The following is a 24,631-nucleotide window of genomic DNA, read 5'->3' on the forward strand; positions in this document are numbered from 1 at the left end:
ATGCAGACTATGACAATGACAATGATGACGATTGCTATGGTAATGGACTATGGACAAGCTTGAGGAGTCTCCAACTACAGAATTTGGCTAGATAATGGCCACCAGACTGGTATATTTTAGTAGATTTTAATTGTATTGACTTAATGTTTTAAACTATATATAATTATTGTTTATGTTCTGTATTGTATTATGTGTACATGGAGGCATCAAATTGTTGCCGGCTGGAAGACGCCCTGAGTCGTCGTCGACATCGTCCCCCCGTCCCCCCCGCCCCAGGGGGTTGAGAAGGACAGGGTAAAAATACCCGAAATGATAGATCGACAGCAAGCTAGACTATTAATGGTCGGGAGCTTATTCTGACCCGGACTGGCTTCGAACTCATGACCTCTCAGACAGTAGTGGTTTAATGCAGCTGGCAACTAACTAGCTGCACCACAGCCTGGTCCTTCATACTATGCTCAGTCTACAAAGCTTCAGACACAGCCTTCACTGGATTGTTCTGCCCTTTCTCCCAGCTTAGGACTTATTTGAACTTCCTCATATTTGAGGATTCCCACAGGCCTGTCCACACCTTCCTGGTATCCTTCTGAGGATCAATTTGCTCTCAGCTTTCAAGATGTTATCTGCCACAAATGATCACAGTCTCCTTTGAAAGCCATCTGGGCTGGGAACGATCGTCACATCTTCTGGCAACGAAGCCCACAAACTAATGACATGCTGAGAGAAGGAGCTTTATTTCCGTCGTCGTCTCCCTCGAATCCACTGCCAATTAACTTTCCTAGAAGACCTGAGTTCATCTGACCTTGAGGGAGGGAGGAATGCTTTTCAAATGTAATTCTGTCTTTCTAGGAAACTATTAACGCAGTGGTGGCACAGCAGCAATTGCAAAGGTCTATCCTTCTTGGGTTGCTGTGAGTTTTCCAGGCTGTATATATCCATGTTCCAGAAGCACTTCCTGTCATGCGTTAGCATGAGTAGCATGCAGATTGACTCTAGCCCAGTTAACTGTGTGTGTGATGAATTGGCTCATAAAAGAAAAACACACGAGACTTTGGCTTAAAGTAGAAAAGAAAAATATTGTAGTATTGGCAGCGTACAAAACAAAATAGCAGGATTGCTGTTTCCACAAAAGTAACATGAAACAATATCTTCTGAGAGAAATCATAACTCAGCTGAGATAAGCAGGAATCCTTGTCCTCTTCTCATGGCTGTGTCTTCGCAGGACATCTGCAGCATAGTCCCCGGCTTACACAAGGCAGAATGGCACAGAGGCATAGATGCACAATAGCATAAACGCACAATGGCAAAGAACTAAACACACAGTAGCTATCTTTATACACATGAAAATAATACTCTCAATTAACTCTTCAATTAACTGAAACAGCTGTAGCACAAACAGCCTTGAACCTTACAGCAACTTAAAGTTATAGCACAAACAACATTGATCCTTACAACAACTTAGACAAAGTACATTGCAACCTCTTAGTAGCAACACCCTCCTGACATCTCACCCACATCTAAACTCACACCAACCCAGTGATTCCAGCCATGAAAGCCTTCAACAACACGTCTATCCTTCCTTTCCAACTGTTGTGACTCAACTCTACACTGCCCAAGTCTCAAGTCCCCAACGAGGGGCAGTTAGTTAAGTTCCCCAGTCAGTTAGTTCCCCAATGTTTTTTTCTATGATAGTTGGAATGTATATAATTTCTTCTCTTCTCTCTGTTTCTGCTCTCTATTGCAAGCTTTTTTAAAATCTAACTTCTGCCTTCTAACACTTTAGTATGGAGTATATCTGCTATGTGCTTTGAGATCTCTCTGCTTGTGTGCCAGGAGTGATGTAGTGATTGGCCAATTATGGAATTTAATCAAATGCGGCATACAGGACTCCCATGACCAACAGAAAACACTAGAAGGGTTTGGTGGGCATTGACCTTGAATTTGGGAATTGTAGTACACCTACATCCAGAGAGCACTGTGGACTCAACAATGATGGATCTGGGCCAAACTTGGCACAAATATTCCATATGCCCAAATATGAACACAGATTGAGTTTGGGGGAAATGGACCTTGACATTTGGGAGTTGTAGTTACTGGGATTTATAGTTCACCTACTATCAAAGGGCATGCTGAACCCCACCAACGACCGAATTGGGGAAAACTTCCCACACAGAACCCCCGTACTTAAGGCCATCTCCCTTGACCAGGGCAAGAAAACATAATCAAAGCCCTCCTGAGAAAGAGCCATCCAGCCATAGAGATAGATAGATAGATAGATAGATAGATAGATAGATGATAGATAGATAAGATCCACACACAGAGATAGTATCATAGATATGAAAGGGACCCCTAAAGAAGGACAATGATAAGTTGCATGTTCCAGAGTAGGTGAACCAAACCATCTCCACATCAACACTGCCAAAGAAACAGCAAGAAATACTGTTTACCCACAATCCGAAAGACATTACGTATATTAGAAATGAACATTTTCTCATTACATTATTTTCCAGATCACCAGGCTGGGACACAGCAATGAATGGCAGGGGACGGCTAGTCGATATAAATAAAAATGTAATGTTCGTTTGTGGTATTAACATAACTCAAAAAACACTTGACAATTGACACCAAATTCAGACACAATACACCTATCAGGCCAACAAGTGACCATCACTCATAAAAACACTGAAAAACAGAGCAGAAGAAACTTGAAAAACCAAAATATAAATTAAAAAACATTACAATGCATGCACAAAACCACTTATATACACATATACACAAATATATTCACACACATATATACACACACAAAAATACATATACTCAAACTCTGGCCACAGCAGCGTGTGGCAGGGGATGGCTAGTTGTAAATAAACTCTATTGTGATTTGCATTGTTGAAGGCTTTCATGGCCAGAATCACTTGGTTGTTGTAGGTTTTTTGGGTTGTATGGCCATGTTCTAGAAGCATGATTTGTGATTTTAAAAAAATGGACTCTGTATGTATGTGTCCTAAGCTCTGAATTCTTTACAGCCACATCACACGGCACCTTCACGTTCTGCTTGCTAATGAGCTGATGCTCAACTTTTGTATCCTGTTTATATTTTTGGGTGCTCTGCTTTATTTTAGGTGTGTTTTTTGCACATCACACCAGGGAAATCGGTGGACAAGAGACAGATGGAAAAGAAAGGGCACGTGTGCATCAACTCCAGGTCTACAAACCTTTTTGGTGGTGGAACCCAACATATGAAATTGTTGCTCTAACAACTACTGTGTTTATGAATGAATCAATCAATGATGAGACAAGGTAACATCAACACAGACTAAGAATCACACCCGATGAAAGAGAGACCTTCCAAAAGGCCTTGCTATCAACAGCCCTACTCAGGTCTTGCAAGCCCAAGGCTGTGCCTTCATTGATTCAATCAATCCACCTAAAATAGTGTTTCTCAACCTGGGGGTGGGGACCCCTGGGGGGGTTGTGAGGGGGTGTCAGAGGTGTCACCAAAGACCATTAGAAAACACAGTATTTTCTGTTGGTCATGGGGGTTCTCTGTGGGAAGCTTGGCCCAATTCTGTCATTGGTGGAGCTCAGAATGCTCTTTGATTGTAGGTGAACTATAAATCCCAGCAACTCCAACCCCCAATTGCCAAGGTCTATTTCCCCCAAACTCCACTAATGTTCATAGACTCATAGAATCATAGAATCAAAGAGTTGGAAGAGACCTCATGGGCCATCCAGTCCAACCCCCTGCCAAAAAGCAGGAATATTGCATTCAAATCACCCTTGACAGATGGCCATCCAGCCTCTGTTTAAAAGCTTCCAAAGAAGGAGCCTCCACCACACTCCTGGGCAGAGAGTTCCACTGCTGAACAGCTCTCACAGTCAGGAAGTTCTTCCTCGTGTTCAGATGGAATCTCCTCTCTTGTAGTTTGAAGCCATTGTTCCGCGTCCTAGTCTCCAAGGAAGCAGAAAACAAGCTTGCTCCCTCCTCCCTGTGGCTTCCTCTCACATATTTATACATGGCTATCATATCTCCTCTCAGCCTTCTCTTCTTCAGGCTAAACATGCCCAGCTCCTGGGCATGTTCACATTTGGACATATTGAGTATTTGTGCCACGTTTGGTCCAGATCTGTCATTGTTTGGGTCCACAGTGCTCTCTGGATATAGGTGAACTACAACTCCAAGATTCAAGGTCAATGCTCACCAAACCCAGTATTTTCTGTTCGTCATGGGAGTTCTGTCATGGGACCAGGACACAAGGGAGCAATGGTTCAAATGGCAGGGAAAGTGTTCTGATGAAAAAAAAATTAGGAAGAACTTCCTGTACAGTAGCATAGGCTGCCTCTGAGTGTGGTGAAGTCTCCTTTTCTGGAGGCTTTTCTTCAGAAGCTGTCTATTGGGAGTGCTTTGATTGTGCCTTCTTGCAAGACAGGGGGTTGGACTGGATAGCCCTTGGGAATCTCTTCCAGCTCTAGGATTCTAGGATTCTATATCAGGAATAGGCAATACAGGGAGTAATGGATTCACTTTTTGTCTCCCGTCCACCATCTCATCCTGACCAAGGCCAACCCTTTTGGGATTCAAACATTTCCTATCTTTCTTTCACTTTTTGTCCCCAAAAGAGAAGAGGAAGGGGAGGAAACGGAAGTGAGGGGACTTGTGGAGAACCCCTTCCCTCCCTCCCAACCCTTCCACCCTGCTCCGGTCTGCCATAGAATAATAGAATCATAGAGTTGGAAGAGACCTCATGGGCCTTCCAGTCCAACCCCCTGCCAAGAAGCAGGAATATTGTATTCAAATCACCCCTGACAGATGGCCATCCAGCCTCTGTTTAAAAACCTTCAAAGAAGGAGCCTCCACCACACTCAGGGGTAGAGAGTTCCACTGCTGAATGGCTCTCACAGTCAGGAAGTTCTTCCTCATGTTCAGATGGAATCTCCTTTCTTGTAGTTTGAAGCCATTGTTCCGCGTCCTAGTCTCCAAGGAAGCAGAAAACAAGCTTGCTCCCTCCTTCCTGTGACTTCCTCTCACATATTTATACATGGCTATCATATCTCCTCTCAGCCTTCTCTTCTTCAGGCTAAACATGCCCAGCTCCTTAAGCCACTCCTCATAGGGCTTGTTCTCCAGACCCCTGATCATTCTAGTTGCCCTCCTTTGGACACATTCCAGCTTGTCAACATTTATCTTCATGTGGCTCCCATGTTAGAAAGTTTGCCCATGCCTGCTTAAGAATGAATGCATTTTGACATTACTTTCGTACAAGGTCTTTAGACTTCTCTACCAACTCGGATGCCTCACCGAACTACAATCCCCATACTTCCATAGCGCATGGCAGTTAAAGTGGTGTCAAACTGCATTAATTCTACAGTGTAGTTTCACCTTCTCTTCTCTACCATCTAAAACTCAGATACACTGCTCCTAAACACAGGAGCTCAGTGAAGTTTCACATAGAAGACACATGCGACAGGCAGGGAGGGAGATAAAAGGCGGAATCCCAGCATCATTTATGGAGCTGCCGGTCTCCATGAAGCTATTCCTCGCAAAATAAAATACCAATTTCTCAACTTTGTTCCTGACTGGCTCTTTAAAAATTGATGTTGTCTCTGTGCAATTTGGAATTTGTTTTGTCTAGCCCTTCCATTATATGCGCTCAGGCACCCACACATTCATGAGCAGAGTGTGTATGTGTGTGTGTGTATATATATATATGTACACACACCGAGACCCACGCTAGCATTTTACAGGAAAGTCAAATGACACCGCGAGAAAAAGATGAAAGAGGATGCTAAACCACATCGGATGCTGGGAATAATGACAGGCGCTTTCATCAGTGAAACCAAGATTGCCCAAGACGCACAGCGCCTCTGATCTTATGTACAGCAAAAGCCATTTATTACAGGGATGCTTCATATTTTTTCCCCCACATACTATAATCTGACCTACGCAGAAACGGGAGAAGCCAACACAGAATTACAAGGAAACAGCCAGAGCCAGCTCTTTCCAAACGCTCCGCCATTCCTCTAGGGATAAGTGGGTGGATTTTTAAGGAAATTCTTTTTTTCCGGAAACGTATCTTTGGCCTAGATATGCATGAAGGAATAGAAACCCCAAACACATAATTGAGCACCATGACCATCCGCCTGGAGACTGCTGAGTAATAGAAGCGAAGGAGATGAAGGGACAGCGCCCCAGCCTCAACCGCTGGGGAGGGCAAGCCGCTGTCTGGATGCAAGCGCTGCCAAAAGGCAGACTGAACCAGAAGTGTGACTGCACATCCCAAAGACCAATTAAACCCCAGGAAACCGCAGCTGACCTCTTCCCGGCACGGCCCACCCATTTTAACTCTAGTGCAACCAGTATTCCTGTTGACATACCACAAGCATGTTCATGCAAGTCAGCAAAAAACCCACATTGCTTCCATACGAGCCGGCATTTAAGGAGGGTGAAAATAAGATCAACATGGGTCCCTCATCAGATTCAACAGCTGTCCTAGTCTGAAAAGACTACCTATGTTGGGTTGTTGTAGCTTTTTTGCGCTATATAGAATCATAGAATCAAAGAGTTGGAAGAGACCTCATGGACCATCCAGTCCAACCCCCTGCCAAGAAGCAGGAATATTGCATTCAAATCACCCCTGACAGATGGCCATCCAGCCTCTGTTATGGCCATGTTTCTTTCTTGATGTTTCGCCTGCCTCTATGGCAGGCATCTTCAGAAGTTGTGAGGTCCTCATAACTTCTGAGGATGCCTGCCATAGATGCAGGCAAAATGTCAGGATAGAATGCTTCCAGAACAGGGCCATATTGCCCGAAAAACCTACAACAATCCAGTGATTCCAACCATGGAAGCCGTCAACAATACTACCTATGTTCTTCCTGATAGTGGGTGCATCTACACTGTACAATTAATGCTCCTCAGCATGACTTTACCTGCAATGAATGAATGTTATCAAATCCTGAGAACTGTAGTTTTACTAGGTCTTTAGCCTTCTCTAGCAACGAGAAGGCTAAAGACCTCCCAACATTCCATAGCACTGAGTCATGGCAGGTAAAATGATGTCATACTACACCAGGTATGGAAACATGATAACCATGTATAAATGATGACCATGTATAAATATGTGAGAGGCAGTCATAGGGAGGAGGGAGAAAGCTTGTTTTCTGCTGCCATGGAGACTAGGACACAGAACAATGGCTTGGAATCTCCTACAGGAAAGGAGATTCCACCTGAACATGAGGAATATGGCGTGGAATCTCCTACAGGAAAGGAGATTCCACCTGAACATGAAGAAGAACTTTCTGACTGTGAGAGCTGTTCAGCAGTGGAATTCTCTGCCCTGAAGTGTGGTGGAAGCTCCTTCTATGGAGGCTTTTAAAGAGAGGCTGGATGGCCGTCTGTTGGAGGTGCCTTCCCAGGGCCTTCCCAGATGATCTTAAATTCCTGGATGGTTCATAAGGAGAGATATGTTCAAACATCCACAGAGTTCCCTGCAAAAGAAAATTTTACTTGGAAGAGCCCTTTCTGTTGTATCGCCCTTTTTAGTTTGTCTGCATCCTTTGAACAGCTGCAGTTCAAAACAGCTAAGGGAACAGCTCATGATGAGTCGGCAGGGGCAATGCCTCATCAACAGTTAAAAATTCAACAGCTTCCACATCGAGAGGGCAAATTCCACCAGTTGTGGTGGACAATGAGAGCATAAATTCCACAACAGAGGAAGTGATAAAGTTACAGTGATTTCTTTAAAGAATATTTAAAAAGACTGAATGCCAACAGATGTACAGTTTCTTCTACTAACCAAACAGGAATTTCCTTACCAGCTGTATAATAAGGGAGTCACAGACAAGCGGAGAAATTCCTTTCTCAAACTTCCCCCCACTTTCCCTCTATCTGTGTGTGGGTATGTACGCATATATACATATTCAATATGTTCCTGACTTATCCAGAGGGCAAAAGAGGATCAAAAAGAAAAAGGGAGAGGACTCAAATCCACCCGCGTTCATTGTAAGCATATGAAACCTCTCACACATAAAAACAAAACGGAACTCACAACAAAAGGAACAAAGAAATAAACATAAACACAGTGGGCAGTGTGTCTGCTTCTGTGTGTATATGTGCAATGAATGAATATGTAACCCGCATAATAACAATTACATGTACACTCAGTTCTTGTGGGTTTTTTCGGGCTATATGGCCATGTTCTAGAGGCATTTCTCCTGACGTTTCGCCTGCATCTATGGCAAGCATCCTCAGACCTCTGAGGATGCTTGCCATAGATGCAGGCGAAACGTCAGGAGAAATGCCTCTAGAACATGGCCATATAGCCCGAAAAAACCCACAAGAACTGAGTGATTCCGGCCATGAAAGCCTTCGACAATACAATTACATGTACAGTCAGCGCAGAGAGCTCTGTTTGTGTTTCAGTGCAGCATGGACCTCATAACAACAAAAACATATGGACTTGCTTTTCTTTCATGAATTGCCTTTTGATGAATTGGTTGAGTTAATCCACAATGAGATGCTCTCCTTCACTGCTGGAAAAATGTAAAAATATTACTGTATTGATAAATGCTTCAAAGCAGAACCCATGGCTCTTTGATGTGATGGATAGGAGAGAAGAGATTCCATCTGAACATGAGGAAGAACTTCCTGACTGTGAGAGCCATTCAGCAGTGGAACTCTCTGCCCGGAGCGTGGTGGAGGCTCCTTCTTTGGAAGCTTTTAAACAGAGGCTGAATGGCCATCTGTCAGGGGTGATTTGAATGCAATATTCCTGCTTCTTGGCAGGGGGTTGGACTGGATGGCCCATGAGGTCTCTTCCAACTCTATGATTCTATGATAGCTTCCCTGAACAGTGGCAAGAGGAGTTGGGCACCATCTGTTTCACCAGCCTGGGGATCACAACCACACATGGAAAAGACATCTATCTACCCTTGTGCTTTGCTACTCAGCTGCTGAGTATACATACCCAGTGTAGAATACAGTGTTCCCTTGCTATTTTGAGGTTCATTTTTAGTGGACTCGCTGTTTCGCTTGTTTTTGAAAATATTAATTAAAAATATAAAATATTTACGTCCAGTGGAGGCCAGGGATCCCAGAAGTGCAGTGGCCTGAGGCGCGGTAGGGAAGGCCTGCCTCCTTGGAGTGCTGTGTGGCTCTGCCAGGGTCTACGGAGGCCAGGGAGGCAGGCAGGCACCCTTGGGATGGGCCGGGAGGTGGGTAAGGAAGCACAGGTAAGAAAATAATATAATATATATATATATATTATAATAATGTATAAATATTAAAATTAATATGGTGCCTCTACTTTGCGGATTTTCACTTATCGTGGGTGGTCCTGGAACGGAACCCCCGTGATAAGTGAGGGAACAATGTACATCTCACCAGTGAATGTGGCTCTTAATGAAACATGCCACATAATCATCATCATCATCATCATCATCTTTATTTTTTCCCCAACACCATCTCCCCGAAGGGGAACTTGGGGCAGGTTACATGAGGCCAAGCCCAGTAGTGCATTACAACAAAATAAAACCAAAAGCACAAAACAAACATCGCAACAAAGCAAATAAAACATAAGAATACAATAAAACAGTGCAAAAATACAATCACAATGAGCGGGCCACATGAACAAGATAAAATGATAAAAACTCAGGATGAGATAAAAATGATGCGGACCTGTGACTTCAGGGGGAGTGCAACCCCATCCAGCACAGGTTGCCACCCAATACCCCACTCAGACAAATTACTGGCCTGGAGGACCTCTGTCTTGTCGGACCAACTATAGCAGACCTCACTACCTCTGAGGATGCTTGCCACAGATGCAGGCGAAACATCAGGAGAAAATGCCTCTAGAACATGGCCATATAGCCCCCAAAAACCTACAACAACCCAGTGGTTCCGGCCATGAAAGCCTTCAACAAAACATCCCTCCTTTCTTTTTTTTTTAATGTTCTTTTTCTTCACTGTCAACCAACACATCCCCACGATCCTTTTGAAAAGACAACACTTGGCAAGGAAGAAGGAAAAGAGGAAGACTACATCTCAGATGAATCGACTCAATCAAGGAAATGACAGGCCCTGAGTCTGCAAGACTTAAGATGAGCTATTGAGGACAGATCAACTTGGTGGTCTCTTATTCATTGATTCAGTCAACATAACCCAAAGTTGTCTTGACAGCAATTAACACCAACAAAAACCCCACCAATTTCTATGAACTTATTTCTAAAAGGGAACATGCAGACCTAAAACCTAAGGATAATGTAGGCAAAACTTCTGATATTCGTGTTTGGCTGTGCTGGGTACGAACAGAATTCCACTTTCACTCCAGGGCAACAATCACTACAATAACATTTTCACAGCGTGCCAACATTCTTCCTCCCTTTGCTCTCAGTCACACATCAGGGCGAAATCAATGACCCATGCATGCATCCAGCTTCCTACATGTACTCTTGCCATTATCCAACCAGTCATCTTCCCAAAAAAAAGGTAACTAAGAAATCCAACTAGCCTCTTGTTTATCACAAGATGGGTTGTTGTAGGTTTTCCAAGCTATATGGCCATGTTCTGGAGGCAATTTTTCTCCTGACGTTTCGCCTGCATCTAAACGTCAGGAGAAAAATTGCCTCCAGAACATGGCCATATAGCCCGGAAAAACCTACAACAACCATGGATTCCGGCCATGAAAGCCTTCGACAATACATTATCACAAGATGGTTTGGGCTTCATCAAGAGAGAGACATCTCAGGTAGAGCACCAACAAGGAAAATACCTAAAACAAATAGCGAGCAAGGTCTTTCCATGTTCCACTCCTCTGAACATCTTTAAAACTCTCCATTTGAAAAGCAAACATTTGGTACAAGGATGCACACAAGTATTATAGAAAAATAGTGAAAACCAACAGTTTCTTTAAGTACACCACAAGCTCAATTTCTGAAGGGTCATATATAACAATCTTATGCATGTTTCATCAAATAGCATAAATGGCATCGCTTATTGCTTTCACACATCAGCACTAAGGGACCGCTCTCAAGACCTGAACGAACCGTATCATCCTTTGAAAGATTAGGGCAAAGGATATGATTGACATCTTTCGGGGTCCTATTACATTCTATCCCAATCCTGCATCTATATAAATATCCTTTATACCTGAGACCTTAATATTCTGTACCGCACCTGAAGAAATGGGTTTGTGTCCATGAAAGCTCTTGCTAAAATATGAGGGTTGAATGAAAAGTAATGCCTCCAACTTCATAACTCCTCAATAGATGGCAGTACTGGTATGCGGCAGATACTGGCTATTTCAGTAGACTCTCCTCTACGGTTTCATTTTGGTGGGAAGTCTTAGCATTGAATGGTTGTGTTGTTAAAGTGTGAGGTATGGAACCCTACACAGATGGTCGGGCAATGCTACTTAAGCAATGTGCAGTCATTGAATTCTTGACAGCAGAAGGTATCATCCCAAAGGAGATTCACCGGAGAATGCAAGCTGTTATAGTGATTGTGTTGATGTGAGTACTGTGTGTCATTGGGTGAGTAAGTTTAAAGATGTTGAGGTGACACCTTTTACTGTCAAGAATTCAATGACTGCACGTTGCTTAAGTCGCATTGACCGACCATCTACGCAGGGATCCATACTTCACACTTTAACAACACAACCATTCAATGCTAAGGCTTCCCGTCAAAATGGAACTGTTGAGGAGTGTCTACTGAATAAGCCAGTACCTGCCGCAGGTGAATAGACCTTATTTTTCATGCTTTCTTCAGTTTTCAGACCTATTTTTGTACCTTAGGGGGCATTACCGTTTTGTGAAAAATGAATGGAACAAAAAGAACAAAACAACAAACGAAATAAAAGGAACAAATACTGCGCACATCACTACCTGGCAAAACTATATCCAAAATCTAAGAGTTTTCCCCTTCATGGCTTCAAATACAACAATGAGGACTATGAGGACTGACCATAAATTTCGTCACACAGAACTATTAGGGTGGGAAGCACCTAATGCCAGCAATGCATTGGATATGGTTCCAGCCCAGCTTACTTGTCCAAACGTATCTCCCTTTATGTCCCACCTCAGAGCTTAAGATCTTCCGGGGAAACCCTACTCTCGATCCCACCACCGTCGCAAACGCGCTTGGCGGGGACAAGAGACAGGGCCTTCTTGGTGGTGGCCCCCTTCCTGTGGAACTCGCTCCCCAGCGAAATTAGGTCAACTGCTTCCCTTCTTTCCTTTAGGAAAAAGTTGAAAACGTGTTTGTGGGACCAGGCATTCGGGTAGGAGACTGATAATAAAAATGATAACAATGCTATGGAAAATGGGCTATGGACAGACTTCAGACTAAGTCGTTGGTCGTAGAACTCGGATTTTGATATGGTCAACCAATTTAGTACTATTTTAAATTGATTTTAATTCAATTCAATTTAATGTTTTACTTATTATGTAACTGCTGTTTTATTTGTTTGTATATGAGGAGCATCAAATTGTTGCCGGCTGTAAGCCGTCCTGAGTCCCCCGTCTGGAGGTTGAGAAGGGTGGGGTACAAGTATGTGAAATAATAATAAATAATAATGCCCCTTCTATTCAATGAAACTCTATCATTAGAAGGTCTCCTCCTCTTCCACTCTGTCCTGTGGCAAGTCAACTCCTCACCATAGTCAATAATAGTGAAAGGACCAAGGCAGAGACTTCTCCAGCTCATCCGCTGTTTGGGTATCAGCCAGCACGTCAACGACTTAAATCTAGAAATAGTTTTCTAAGATCTACAGAGACACCCCCTGGAACACCTCCGCAAGCAAGAGTCCAAAAGTGGCAGGCTCAAACCCAGAACCTCAACCAATGGCTGATACCAAATGAAAGTTGAGGACCCAGTTATTTCACTCTTCAAGTGAAAGTTGAGGACCCAGTTATTTGCATTTTAGCAGGTCATTTTATCCACAGAACTCTTTTCCAACACGTTCCAAATCAGTTTGATTTTCTTTCTACTGGCTTCCTTCACAGTCCAGTTTTCACAACTATACACAGAATCCAAATATATTCACAATCGAAATCCAACTACTAGCCCCAACTATAGCAGACCACAATGGGCCATATTTCTAATGGTTCCAATGATTCAGTGAACATATGTGTGACTAAGAAGTAGACCACTGCATGGATAAAAATAAATACACTCGTGGCCAGCTCAGGATTCCCAACACATTTCTTTTTCCAACACTAGGGAAAAACAATGACTCAACCAGCCAGTTCTAGCAGTCACACGACTTCCTTCAATCACTGTGTGTAGACTTCAGCTAAACATGGAGGAAGAGCAAAGTCGTCTAGATATAGGGAGATAGATGATGAACCCCTTTCATCAAAAGTTCCAGGTTCCACTACACCATTTCCCCATCCTTGGGACATCGTTCTAGCCACCAGAATATACTTGGAATAAAGGAAATTATAAGGAAAGAAGCATAGTTTCTCAGGTGCCATTTCAGTAATGGTCATTGGGCACCTTGTGTACATATTGGTCCTAACACAGAATGTCTTGTCAGAGAACCATTTTCCAACAAACCTCTTGAAACCTACTCTGTACATACCTGGGCAGCAACATGCTTGCATGACATGGAAGAGTGAGCAGCCTTATATTGAAATGATTCATGCTTTTGTTGTGTTTTCTTTTGCTTCCAGGGGTCACAAAAAAAAAACATATTCCAGTGATAATAAGAGAATAATCCATCTTCAGCGCTACATGTGCACCAATTCTTGAAATGTACAAAAGGAAGAATTCCTCCCCCTGAAGGCATTTTTTCTGCAGCTGGCATTCTCAGGAGTCTTCTGGGTGTTTGGATAAATCCCACAACCTTGGAGATGTTTCTGCAACCCCCGGATTGGCTGAGAACTCAAGCCCAGAGACCTTGAAGGAAGAAACAAAACAAAAGGAGATGGTTACATGGAGAAGACGGAAAGAGAAAGGTCGTAGAGGGGAGGTGGAGGAGCAAGGAGATAGAAAGGCCTTCATTGGAAAGACAACATTAATGTTCTCTTCTCCTTCAAATCAGTTGAGATGACACTTAGCTCAAGAGCCAAGGTTGAAAAAGTATCAGGCCATTTTTAAATTATTATCTAGTTCTGGGTCAACCATCAAAGGTAGATATGGAGACAAGTAAGGGTGGATGCAATGCTCAAAACCAGCACCAGTTGCTTCCTTGTTTTTTTCACATATATGAATACTGCACTCTGGACCATGCTCTCACTTATAAGAACCACTGCTTGAATATCAAGCAAAAAGTGGGTGCCAGAAATAATATCATATGAAACCTGACTGGCATAACCTGGGGATCACAACCAGACACAGTGAAGACATCTGCCCTTGCGCTTTGCTGCTGATTACGCATGCCCAGTGCGGAATACATCTCAGCACGTTGAAACAGTGGATGTGGTTCTTAATGAGACATGCTTCATTATCACAGGATGTCTATGCTCAACACCACTGGAGAAATTATACTGTTCATCCGGTATTGCACCACCTGACATCTGCCAGTTCATCCTCTGTTCAGATATCAGCCAGCAAGCCAACACCTTAAATCAAGAAATAGCTTCCTAAGATCGACAGAGATACTCGCAGGAACACCTCAGGTATCAGGAGTCCCAAAGTGGCAGACTAAAACCCGGAACCTCAATCAGTGGCTGATACCAAATGAGAGACTCCCTCCTGGGCACACAGAAAATCGGGCGACTTGGAAGGCACTGAACAGATTGCGCTCTGGCACCATGAGGTACAGAGCTAACCTTAAGAAATGGGGCTACAAAGTGGAGTCCATGACATGTGGGTGTGAAGAAGAGCAAACCACAGACCACCTAGAAAAATGCAGTCTGAGCCCTGCCACAATGCACAATGGATGACCTTCTTATAGCAACACCAGAGACATTCCAAATGCCCAGCTTCTGGTAAAAAGGAAATCTAGCATAATGCCAAGTTTTTCACTTCATTTGTGTCTTTTTAAATACATTATCACTTTTTTCATGTCAGAAGCGACTTAAGAAACTGCAAATAACTTCTGGTGTGAGAGACTGGCTGTCTGAGAGGACATTACCCTAGGGACGCCCAGATGTTTTACCTTCCTGTGGGAGGATTCTCTCTTGTCCCCACATGGGAAGTTATAGCTAACACGAGAGCTCACCATCCTCAAGAATGAAAATATGGTCCACTCCCTCACCATTACTAGAACGTTGTCTCAAAACCATGTGGCAACAAGAGCGACTGGTCCCCCGAAACCCTCTTATAGTGCTGTGGCATCAGGGATGTTGGGAGGGGAGGGGCTGACTACCAACAAAAGATTACAACTAACACATCAGCTCTAGAGGATTCAATATGGTTTTCTGTGGGTGAGCAGATGGCAACCACTGGATGGAATATGTTCTGTATCAGATCCTAGAACCGAATCAGCACCCCATTAACCAAACCGCATCTAGAGTTGATTAAAAACTGATTCATAACCCTTTTGGTACTAATGCTGGAGAGTGATCCCTGGTCAAAGTGGTCCCTGGTCAAAGTGGTCCCTGGTCAAAGCGGTACCTGGTCAAAGCGGTCCCTGGCCAAAGCGGTCCTTGGTCAAAGCGGTCCCTGGTCAAAGCGGTCCCTGGCCAAAGCGGTCCCTGGCCAAAGCGGTCCCTGGCCAAAGCGGTCTCAGGTCAAACCGGTCTCAGGTCACAGCGGTCCCTGGCCAAAGCGGTCCCTGGCCAAAGCGGTCCTTGGCCAAAGCGGTCCCTGGCCAAAGCGGTCCCTGGCCAAAGCTGTCCCTGGTCAAAGCAGTCCCTGGTCAAAGCGGTCCCTGGTCAAAGCGGTCCCTGGCCAAAGCGGTCCCTGGCCAAAGCGGTCCCTGGCCAAAGCGGTCCTTGGCCAAAGCGGTCCCTGGCCAAAGCGGTCCCTGGCCAAAGCTGTCCCTGGTCAAAGCAGTCCCTGGTCAAAGCGGTCCCTGGTCAAAGCGGTCCCTGGCCAAAGCGGTCCCTGGCCAAAGCGGTCCCTGGCCAAAGCGGTCCCTGGCCAAAGCGGTCCCTGGCCAAAGCGGTCCCTGGTCAAAGCGGTCCTTGGTCAAGGTGGTCCCTGGTCAAAGTGGTCCCTGGTCAAAAAAAAGGTTGGGAACCACTGATGTAGACAAAACTATTTTGTACACAAAGCAAGTTTCAAACTGTGAAGATTCTCGCCCACCTAGGATTAACATCAAGGTTCCTGGTACTCAATAAACCTGTTTTTAAAAAGTCTTGCAAATATTTTCTAATATTACTTCTTCCTCCCTAGTTCGCAGACCTAAGCCAAAGCTGCATGTTAAGAGGTGAGAAAAACAATAGAGTAGTGTCACCGAACTGGTTATTGTGCAAATCAGAATCACGGTCTAAAGCAATCTTTCTTTGATCAGCACGACTCTTTTTATAGCTGGTGACAATGGGAACTGTTATTAGGCCAGTGAGTATTAACAAAAATACACTCCTCACCAGGTCGTGCTTTTAACAAACGGCAACCGAAAGAGTACAAGTCATTTCCTAATAGGGGATGAAATGTAGGATGAAAAAAAAGAGGATCCCATAGTAAATACTGTTTATCTTTGGAGTCTGGCCAAGAAAAGGAGTGTCTGAGGCGGCTGTGTTTGTACAAGCAAGGCAGGGAGGGAAAGGGAAATGATTTATTTCACAGGATCCCAATGCTGTTGCCACTCTGTAATTTTTGCTTCGTGTACACATTTTCATGCATCGCAATTAATCAAAATGCACCTGCTGCGTGCGAAAGAAACCGCCCGCTCTTTTGCAAAAGGCCTCATTTGCATTTTCGGCACCTACACGGTGACGTCAGGGTGGCAGGCTCCTTACAAGCCCAGCATTAATTAACGTTGCACCTTTCAGACAGAGCAAGGTCACAAAAGTTCTAGACATAAATGTGTTGAAAGGGACTAGTAAGATCTCGTCACATTCCCTGCTCAATGCAGGATGTAATTACAATATCCCTGACAGGTGGTCCATCTGGCTAGTGTTTAAATACCTCCATGAAGAGCATTAATTCCAGATTCATGCCTAGTAATACCCTGAACATCACACTGGCATGTCCAAGCACATGGGAAGTGACTTAATGTCAAGGGAAGTCACCATAATGACATACTCTCCAAGACAATTTTCAGATGGAAGATTTCAGTAAGATTCTTGTATCCGCTGGGTATACGTTCATGGTTAAGTGAAACTGCGAGTGCAACCCAAAACCATTGAATTCTCTAGGAGTTTTCAAGGCACAGTAGAATCTCACTTATCCAACATTCGCTGATCCGACATTCCGTCTAATCCAACACACTCCCCCTTTTCCTCCAGCATTTCCCCTTTAATAAAAGGAGTGCTCCCCAACTCTCTCTCCATTTCCAATAAGTGAAAAATGTAAGACAAGTAGGAGGAGCAGGAAGAAGAAAAGGGGGGAAAGAGGCAAGATCAGAAGTAGAAGTGCCCTCTCTCCTTCCCTCTGTGATTCCCAAACTCCTCTTTCGTATCCGAGCACTTCCTGAAGGGCCACTCTAACCCTGAAGCATTGCCTTACCTTAACTCTTTGAGTCCTTGTTATTAGAATTCTATGTGTCTAGTGCTGCATTGGATGGGTAACATTAGGAGACTCTGTATTGTCTGACATTTTCATTTATCCGATGTTCTGCCAGCCTGTTTATGCCAGATAAGCGAGACTCTACTGTAGTTCAATTCAACTAGGGAAAGTATACCATAAAATCATCAAATTCCTAGGGAGACCATTTCCCCCCTGGGTTCGGATACGTGAAACCGCAAATATGAGTTCCATTGTCTCAGAGTGATTTGTCAGGAAGCTTTGGAAGAGCCCCTGGTGGTGAAGTGGGTTAAACCACTGAGCTGCTGAACTTGCTGACCGAAAGGTCCCTGGTTCAAATCTGGGGAGTGATGTGAGCTCCCGCTGTTAGCCCCAGCTTCTGCCAACCCAGCAGTTCAAAATCATACAAACGTGAGGAGATCAATAGGTAACACTCTGGCGGGAAGGTAACAGCACTCCATGCAGTCATACCGGCCACATGACTTTGGAGATGTCTACGGACAACGCCAGCTCATTCGCTTTGAAGTGGAGATGAGTACCACCCTCCAGAGTCGGATACAATGAGTCTTAATGTCAAGGGGAAACCTTTACCTTTCCCTTTGGAAGATTGCCAGGATGCTTTGGGGACCACAAATGAAGACTTGACTTATATTTATTTGTTTGGATGTGGCTCACAGGCTGCACTTTCCGCACCTCTGACCTCCAGCAAAGAGGAAACCACCTTCGCTTAAAGCAGTCAAATCAACAATCAAATAACTCAATCAGTGGTCATTTTTCCCAGTATAGGCTTCATTAGTATCTGTTGATTCCTATCTAAAAAGCAACACAATATAGGTCTGACCTGTCTAGCATAGGAGAGGCTTGTCTAGCATAAAACAAAGCTACACTAGGAGTAGGGATACTTAAGCTCTCTTTAAGAAGAATCAGCGAGACAACCAAATCTGTTCAACAGTGTCTTGATGTTGTGTGCCTTCAAATTGTTTCTGTCTTATTGCAACCCAAAGGCAAATCTATCATGGGGTTTTCTGGGACTGAGAGCATGTAACTTGCCGAAGGTCATCATGGCTGAGTGGGGATCCAAACCCTGGTCTCTATGGTCATTACCCAACATTCAAACCACTATGCAATGTTGGCTATCATGCCATAAATGATAAGCTTCCCAGATCCATCTACACTAGGGATACTTAAGCTCTGGAAACTGAACTGAATTATCCTGGGACTCCAATCCACATCTCCAAAAATGCACATTCCAACTATGCAGTACTAAAATCCCCATCAGCCCCAGGCACTACGGTCAGGTTAGGAGAGAACAATCTAAATAATAATAAGGCTGATCCTAATAAGGCTGGTCTCAACACACACAGAATTGCAAGAGCAAAATGTCAGTTTGGGTAAAGAATTAATGAATCCAAATTACAAGAAAAAGTGTATACGTAAACACTGGAAAGAACCTTTATGTAGTGGGTTGTTGTAGGTTTTTTCGGGCTATATGGCCATGGTCTAGAGGCATTTCATAGAATCATAGAATCAAAGAGTTGGAAGAGACCTCATGGGCCATCCAGTCCAACCCCCTGCCAAGAAGCAGGAATATTGCATTCAAATCACCCCTGACAAATGGCCATCCAGCCTCTGCTTAAAAGCTTCCAAAGAAGGAGCCTCCACCACACTCTGGGGCAGAGAGTTCCACTGCTGAACGGCTCTCACAGTCAGGAAGTTCTTCCTAATGTTCAGATGGAATCTCCTCTCTTGTAGTTTGAAGCCATTGTTCCGCGTCCTAGTCTCCAAGGAAGCAGAAAACAAGCTTGCTCCCTCCTCCCTGTGGCTTCCTCTCCTTCTTCAGGCTAAACATGCCCAGTTCCCTAAGCCGCTCCTCATAGGGCTTGTTCTCCAGAACCTTGATCATTTTAGTTGCCCTCCTCTGGACACATTCCAGCTTGTCAATATCTCTCTTGAATTGTGGTGCCCAGAATTGGACACAATATTCCAGATGTGGTCTAACCAAAGCAGAATAGAGGGGTAGCATGACTTCCTTAGATCTAGACACTATGCTCCTATTGATGCAGGCCAAAATCCCATTGGCTTTTTTTGCCGCCACATCACATTGTTGGCTCATGTTTAACTTGTTGTCCACGAGGACTCCAAATCTTTTTCACACGTACTGCTCTCGAGCCAGGCGTCCCCCATTCTGTATCTTTGCATTTCATTTTTTCTGCCAAAGTGGAGTATCTTGCATTTGTCCCTGTTGAACTTCATTTTGTTAGTTTTGGCCCATCTCTCTAATCTGTCAAGATTGTTTTGAATTCTGATCCTGTCCTCTGGACTATTGGCTATCCCTCCGAATTTGGTGTCGTCTGCAAACTTGATGATCATGCCTTCTAGCCCTTCATCTAAGTCATTAATAAAGATGTTGAACAGGACCGGGCCCAGGACGGAACCCTGCGGCACTCCGCTTGTCACTTCTTTCCAAGATGAAGAGGAAGCATTGGTGAGCACCCTCTGGGTTCGTCCATTTAACCAATTACAGATCCACCTCACCGTAGTTTTGCCTAGCCCACATTGGACTAGTTTCCTTGCCAGAAGGTCATGGGGGACCTGACATTTCGCCTGCATCTATGGCAAGCATCCTCAGAGGTAGTGAGGTCTGTTGGAACTAGGAAAAGGGGTTTATATATCTGTGGAAGGACCAGGGTGGGACAAAGAACTCTTGTCTGCTGTAGCTAGGTGTGAATGTTTCAACTGACCACCTTGATTAGCGTATAATGGCCTGACAGTGCCTGGAGTAAACTTTTGTTGAGAGGTGATTAGATGTCCTTGTTTGTTTCCTCTCTGTTGTTGTGCTGTTGTAATTTTAGTGTTTTTTAATCCTGGTAGCCAGATTTTGTTCATTTTCATGGTTTCCTCCTTTATGTTAAAATTGTCCACATGCTTGTGTATTTCAATGGCTTCTCTGTGTAGTCTGACATGGTGGTTGTGAGAGTGGTCCAGCATTTTTGTGTTCTCAAATAATATGCTGTGTCCAGGTTGGTTCATCAGGTGCTCTGCTGTGGCTGATTTCTCTGGTTGAAATAGTCTGCAGTGCCTTTCATGTTCCTTGATTCGTGTTTGGGCAATGCTGCTGCGTTTGGTGGTCCCTATGTAGACTTGTCCACAGCTGCATGGTATACGGTAGACTCCTGCAGAGGTGAGAGGATCCCTCTTGTCCTTTGCTGAACGTAGCATTTGTTGGATTTTCTTGGTGGGAAATACACAAGCATGCGGAATCGATAGAGGTAGCTCATCAGCCTCTCCCTGGGTTTGAACCTGCGACCTGTCGGTCTTCAGTCCTGCCAGAACAGGGGTTTAACCCACTGCGCCACCGGGGGCTCCATATGGGGGTATTACACTTGTACTAATTGTTATTGAGGCATTGAATGTTTTTGCCTTTTTGTTTGTTGGAATCTGCCCTGAGATAGAGCGGAATATAAATAAAATTTATTATTATTAGTAGTAGTAGTAGTAGTAGTAAGAGTAGTGTTTGCCTGCAAAGCAAAGGGTCGGACTAGATGATGCTTGCAGTCCCTTCTGATTCTATGATTCTACATTTCTAGGCACAAGCCTTAAAGATGGACAAACAAAGCAATTTCTAGTTATAGTGTTCCTGAGACAAAACCTGAAGAAGTCCAATTCTCTGTTTATTCCCCAAAACTTTGGTGACAGCCATTGCACAACTGAGGACCCAACCGCCATCTCCAGGACACCTGTTGCCTTCTTACGCCCTTTGCATGCACGGCCAAGGAAGAACAGGCAGATTGTTCGATCTGGGCTTTGACATTGCAATGGGGTGAACTAAGCGGAAAGCATTTCGGTGCATCTGCACGCTTGACTAGAGCAAGCCAACTATCCTGTTTATTTTAATCCAAGCTTGAGTCAGCAAATGCTTTCAGCGACGCCTGTGAACTATTTCAGCAAACTTGATATGCAGCCACCGTTCTAGAAGCCAATGGACTAGGAGTTAATTTTCTTCCTTTCTCCCCAATGAAGAGGCAAATCCCTGGAACCACTTCTCTCCACTTTGCAGTTCGAAAAAAGAAAATAATAATGGAGTCGTAGGAGAGCTTAAATCAACACTGGGGAAATGAGAGGACCTTCCCAGTTTGTAATTAATTATTTGGCCGCAACTCCTACAAAGCCCCAGCCAATACACTGAATAGTAAGGGATGCTGGAATTTGCAGTTCAGCAAAATCCAGCTGTTTGGGGATTCTGGAAATTATAGTCTCCACTGAAAATGGACCCCCCCCCCCGGCTGCGCAGCGGGTTAAACTGCTGAACTTGCTGATGAAAGGTTGGAGGTTCAAATCTGAACCACGGGATGAGCTCCCGTTGCTAGTCCCAGCTTCTGCCAAATCTATATTTAATATTCTTTGTAAAGACATAAGTAAATTTGTTTACAAGTATTAAAGCTGAGAAGCAACTAAGATCCTTATCACATTACACTGTTACACTACTATTTTTCCCATTTCAATTATCATGACAACATTCTGTGAAATTCTAGGGTTGGTAGTTTAATGAAACCCAAGAATGATCTGACTGCGAATTACGGATTCCCTTACCCAAGGCCTCCTTGGTGGCGCAGCAGGTTAAACTGCTGAGCTGCTGAACTTGCTGACCAAAAGGTTGGCAGTTTGAATCCAGGAAGTGGGGTGAGCTCCCGTTGCTAGTCCCAGCTTCTGCCAACCTAGAAGGTTGAAAACATGCAAATACAAGTAGATCAATAGGTACCACTTCTGCAGGAAGGTAACGGCACTCCATGCAGTCAGGCTGGGCACATGACCTGGGAGGTGTCTATGGGCAATGCCAGCTCTTTGGCCTAGAAATGGCGATGAACACCACCTCCCAGATTCGGACACGACTAGTCTTAATGTCAGGGAAAGCCTTTACCTTTAATTACCACCAACAATAACTCCCCCAAGTTCTGGTCAGGAAAACTCTCAACCTCCTAAAACTGAAAAGAGATGCAGTGTTTTGAATCACCATCTACAGTAGTTTCCCAGCATTGATATCTTTTTCAAGGAGTCACAGCATATCCAAACTACAATGGCCACTGTCTAGTCCTTTTTGACTTTTCCTTAATCTCACACAACAAACTTTCTTTAGAGATCAACCCAACTAAAAAGCAACAACTATGTGGACACAAGAAGGACGGGTGCTAATTCAACTCAGTTGTGACCACAGGAGAAGGAAGGGATGTTTTGTGCAGCCTTGAGTGACAAACTTAAGTGAAATTTAAGCCTCAGTTATCTCAAGGATTTACAGCATTAAAATAATGCATATGCTTCATGTTGGCATTTTAAAGCATTAGCCCTTCCATTATATTTTTTTTCTTCATAAGAATAAACAATTAACTCTCAGGTCCAAACTTTCCAGGGTTTTTAAAGAGGCATGCATATGCAGCTGACTTAGGAGCTCCGGGAAAGCAACTGGCAAAGCTTGCAAAACAAACAAATAAACCAAACAAAAACCTGTGCAAAGTGTCTATTCAACTGTTCTTATAAAGCCAAATATAATCTCCGCTTGCTTGCTTGCTTTCCCTGCTGGACTTGGGACTTCCCCCATAGTCACACAAAATGCCCAGGATAGATAAGGTAAACAAACCCAAATGCTGATTCCCTCAGTCAGATTTCCCCTCAAGGCAAGATTACAACTTCCCCATTCTTTACATATCTTAAACTATTTAAATAAAGGGAAAGATGGACCATTGCCTGATAGCAAACTGAGCCAGATAAATCAGCTGTGTGCCTTCAAGACATTCTAAGTAGAAACCTATCAGAAGGGTTTCTTGCAAGATTTGTCAAAAGGGTCTTGCACAGCTTTCCTATGAGGCTGAGAGAGTGTGACCTGCCCAAAGGTTCTCCAACCCTGGTTTCCTGATACCTGTGCACACAAACTACTATGCCACACTGGCTCTCAAACCATTTGTAGAGAACTAAGAGAACTTCAAAGTAATGCAAAAACTCAAATCTTCCTAAAGTGTGATGCAGTCTCCTTCTCTGTAGGTAGGTAAACAAAGGCATATGGTCATCTGTCAGGAATGTTTTGATTGTGTATTCCTACAAGGCAGGATGGAGTTGGACTTGATGCCCCTTGTGGTTTCATCCAACTCCACGATGGTATTCTATGAACCAGATCTGGTTAACTTCCCAAAGCTGGATCTTCACTGCTAAGTATTTCAGTTTGAACTGCATTATAGGGTCAGTGTTATAGACCTAGGTAATGCAATGTAAGGCTGTCCAAACTGAAGTATGAGTCTACACTGAGCCTATAATGCAGTTCAAACTGTATTATTTGGCAGTGTAGACCCAGCCAGAGAAGTCACTTTCCTTTCAAGGTCTAAGAAGTAGAAACAGCCAAAAGGTCTTCCCCATCCTCAAATCCCATGACCAGCGCCCCTACAATCAATCATCAGTTTGGGTTGCTGTGAATTTTCTGGGTTGTATGGCCATGTTCCAGAAGCATTCTCTCCTGACTTTTGCCCACATCTACGGCAGGTATCCTCAGAGGTTGTGAGGTCTGTTGGAAACTAGGCAGTTGAGGTTTATATATCTGTGGAATGTCCAGGGTGGGAGAAAGAACTCTTGTCTGCTTGAGGCAAGTGTGAATGTTTCAATTGGCCACCTTGATTTGCATTTAATGGTCTTGTAGCTTCAAAGCCTGGCTGTTTGCTGCCTGGGGGATATTTTGTTGGGAGATGTTACGCCCTGATTGTTTCATGTCAGGAATTTCCCTGTTGTTTGCCAAATATTTAAAGTTTTCAGTAATGCGGATTTGCTATTAACAAGCGTTGACTAAGAGTTGTTTTGACCTTTAAAGTTGAGACGTCCACAGAAGCAAACAATTAACACCTTTTCCCCTTCATCACCCTATGTTCTAATGAGCAAACATAAAGTGGAAAAACACCTTTTACCTATAAAAGATCATGATGCAAGCAAAGTGTTAGCTCTAAAGCGTGAACCTACAGTGTAGAAGTATTACCCATTATTATTTAACTAGAACGATTCCATCAGTGTTGCCTCCGAAAA

General features: G+C 43.9%; 1 long non-coding RNA gene across 2 annotated transcripts in view; it reads right to left on the reverse strand.

The window, feature by feature from the left end:
* Window positions 1-24,631, reverse strand: part of LOC132772855 (uncharacterized) — a 189,732-nt gene that overhangs the window by 114,566 nt on the left and 50,535 nt on the right. For both annotated transcript variants that reach the window (XR_010909794.1, XR_009631286.2), the window contains exon 2: window positions 13,581-13,897. This is a non-coding gene — a long non-coding RNA (uncharacterized lncRNA). The remainder of the gene's footprint in view (window positions 1-13,580; window positions 13,898-24,631) is intronic.

Source organism: Anolis sagrei, chromosome 4, assembly GCF_037176765.1.
Source record: "Anolis sagrei isolate rAnoSag1 chromosome 4, rAnoSag1.mat, whole genome shotgun sequence".
Taxonomy (NCBI): Eukaryota; Metazoa; Chordata; class Lepidosauria; order Squamata; family Dactyloidae; genus Anolis; species Anolis sagrei.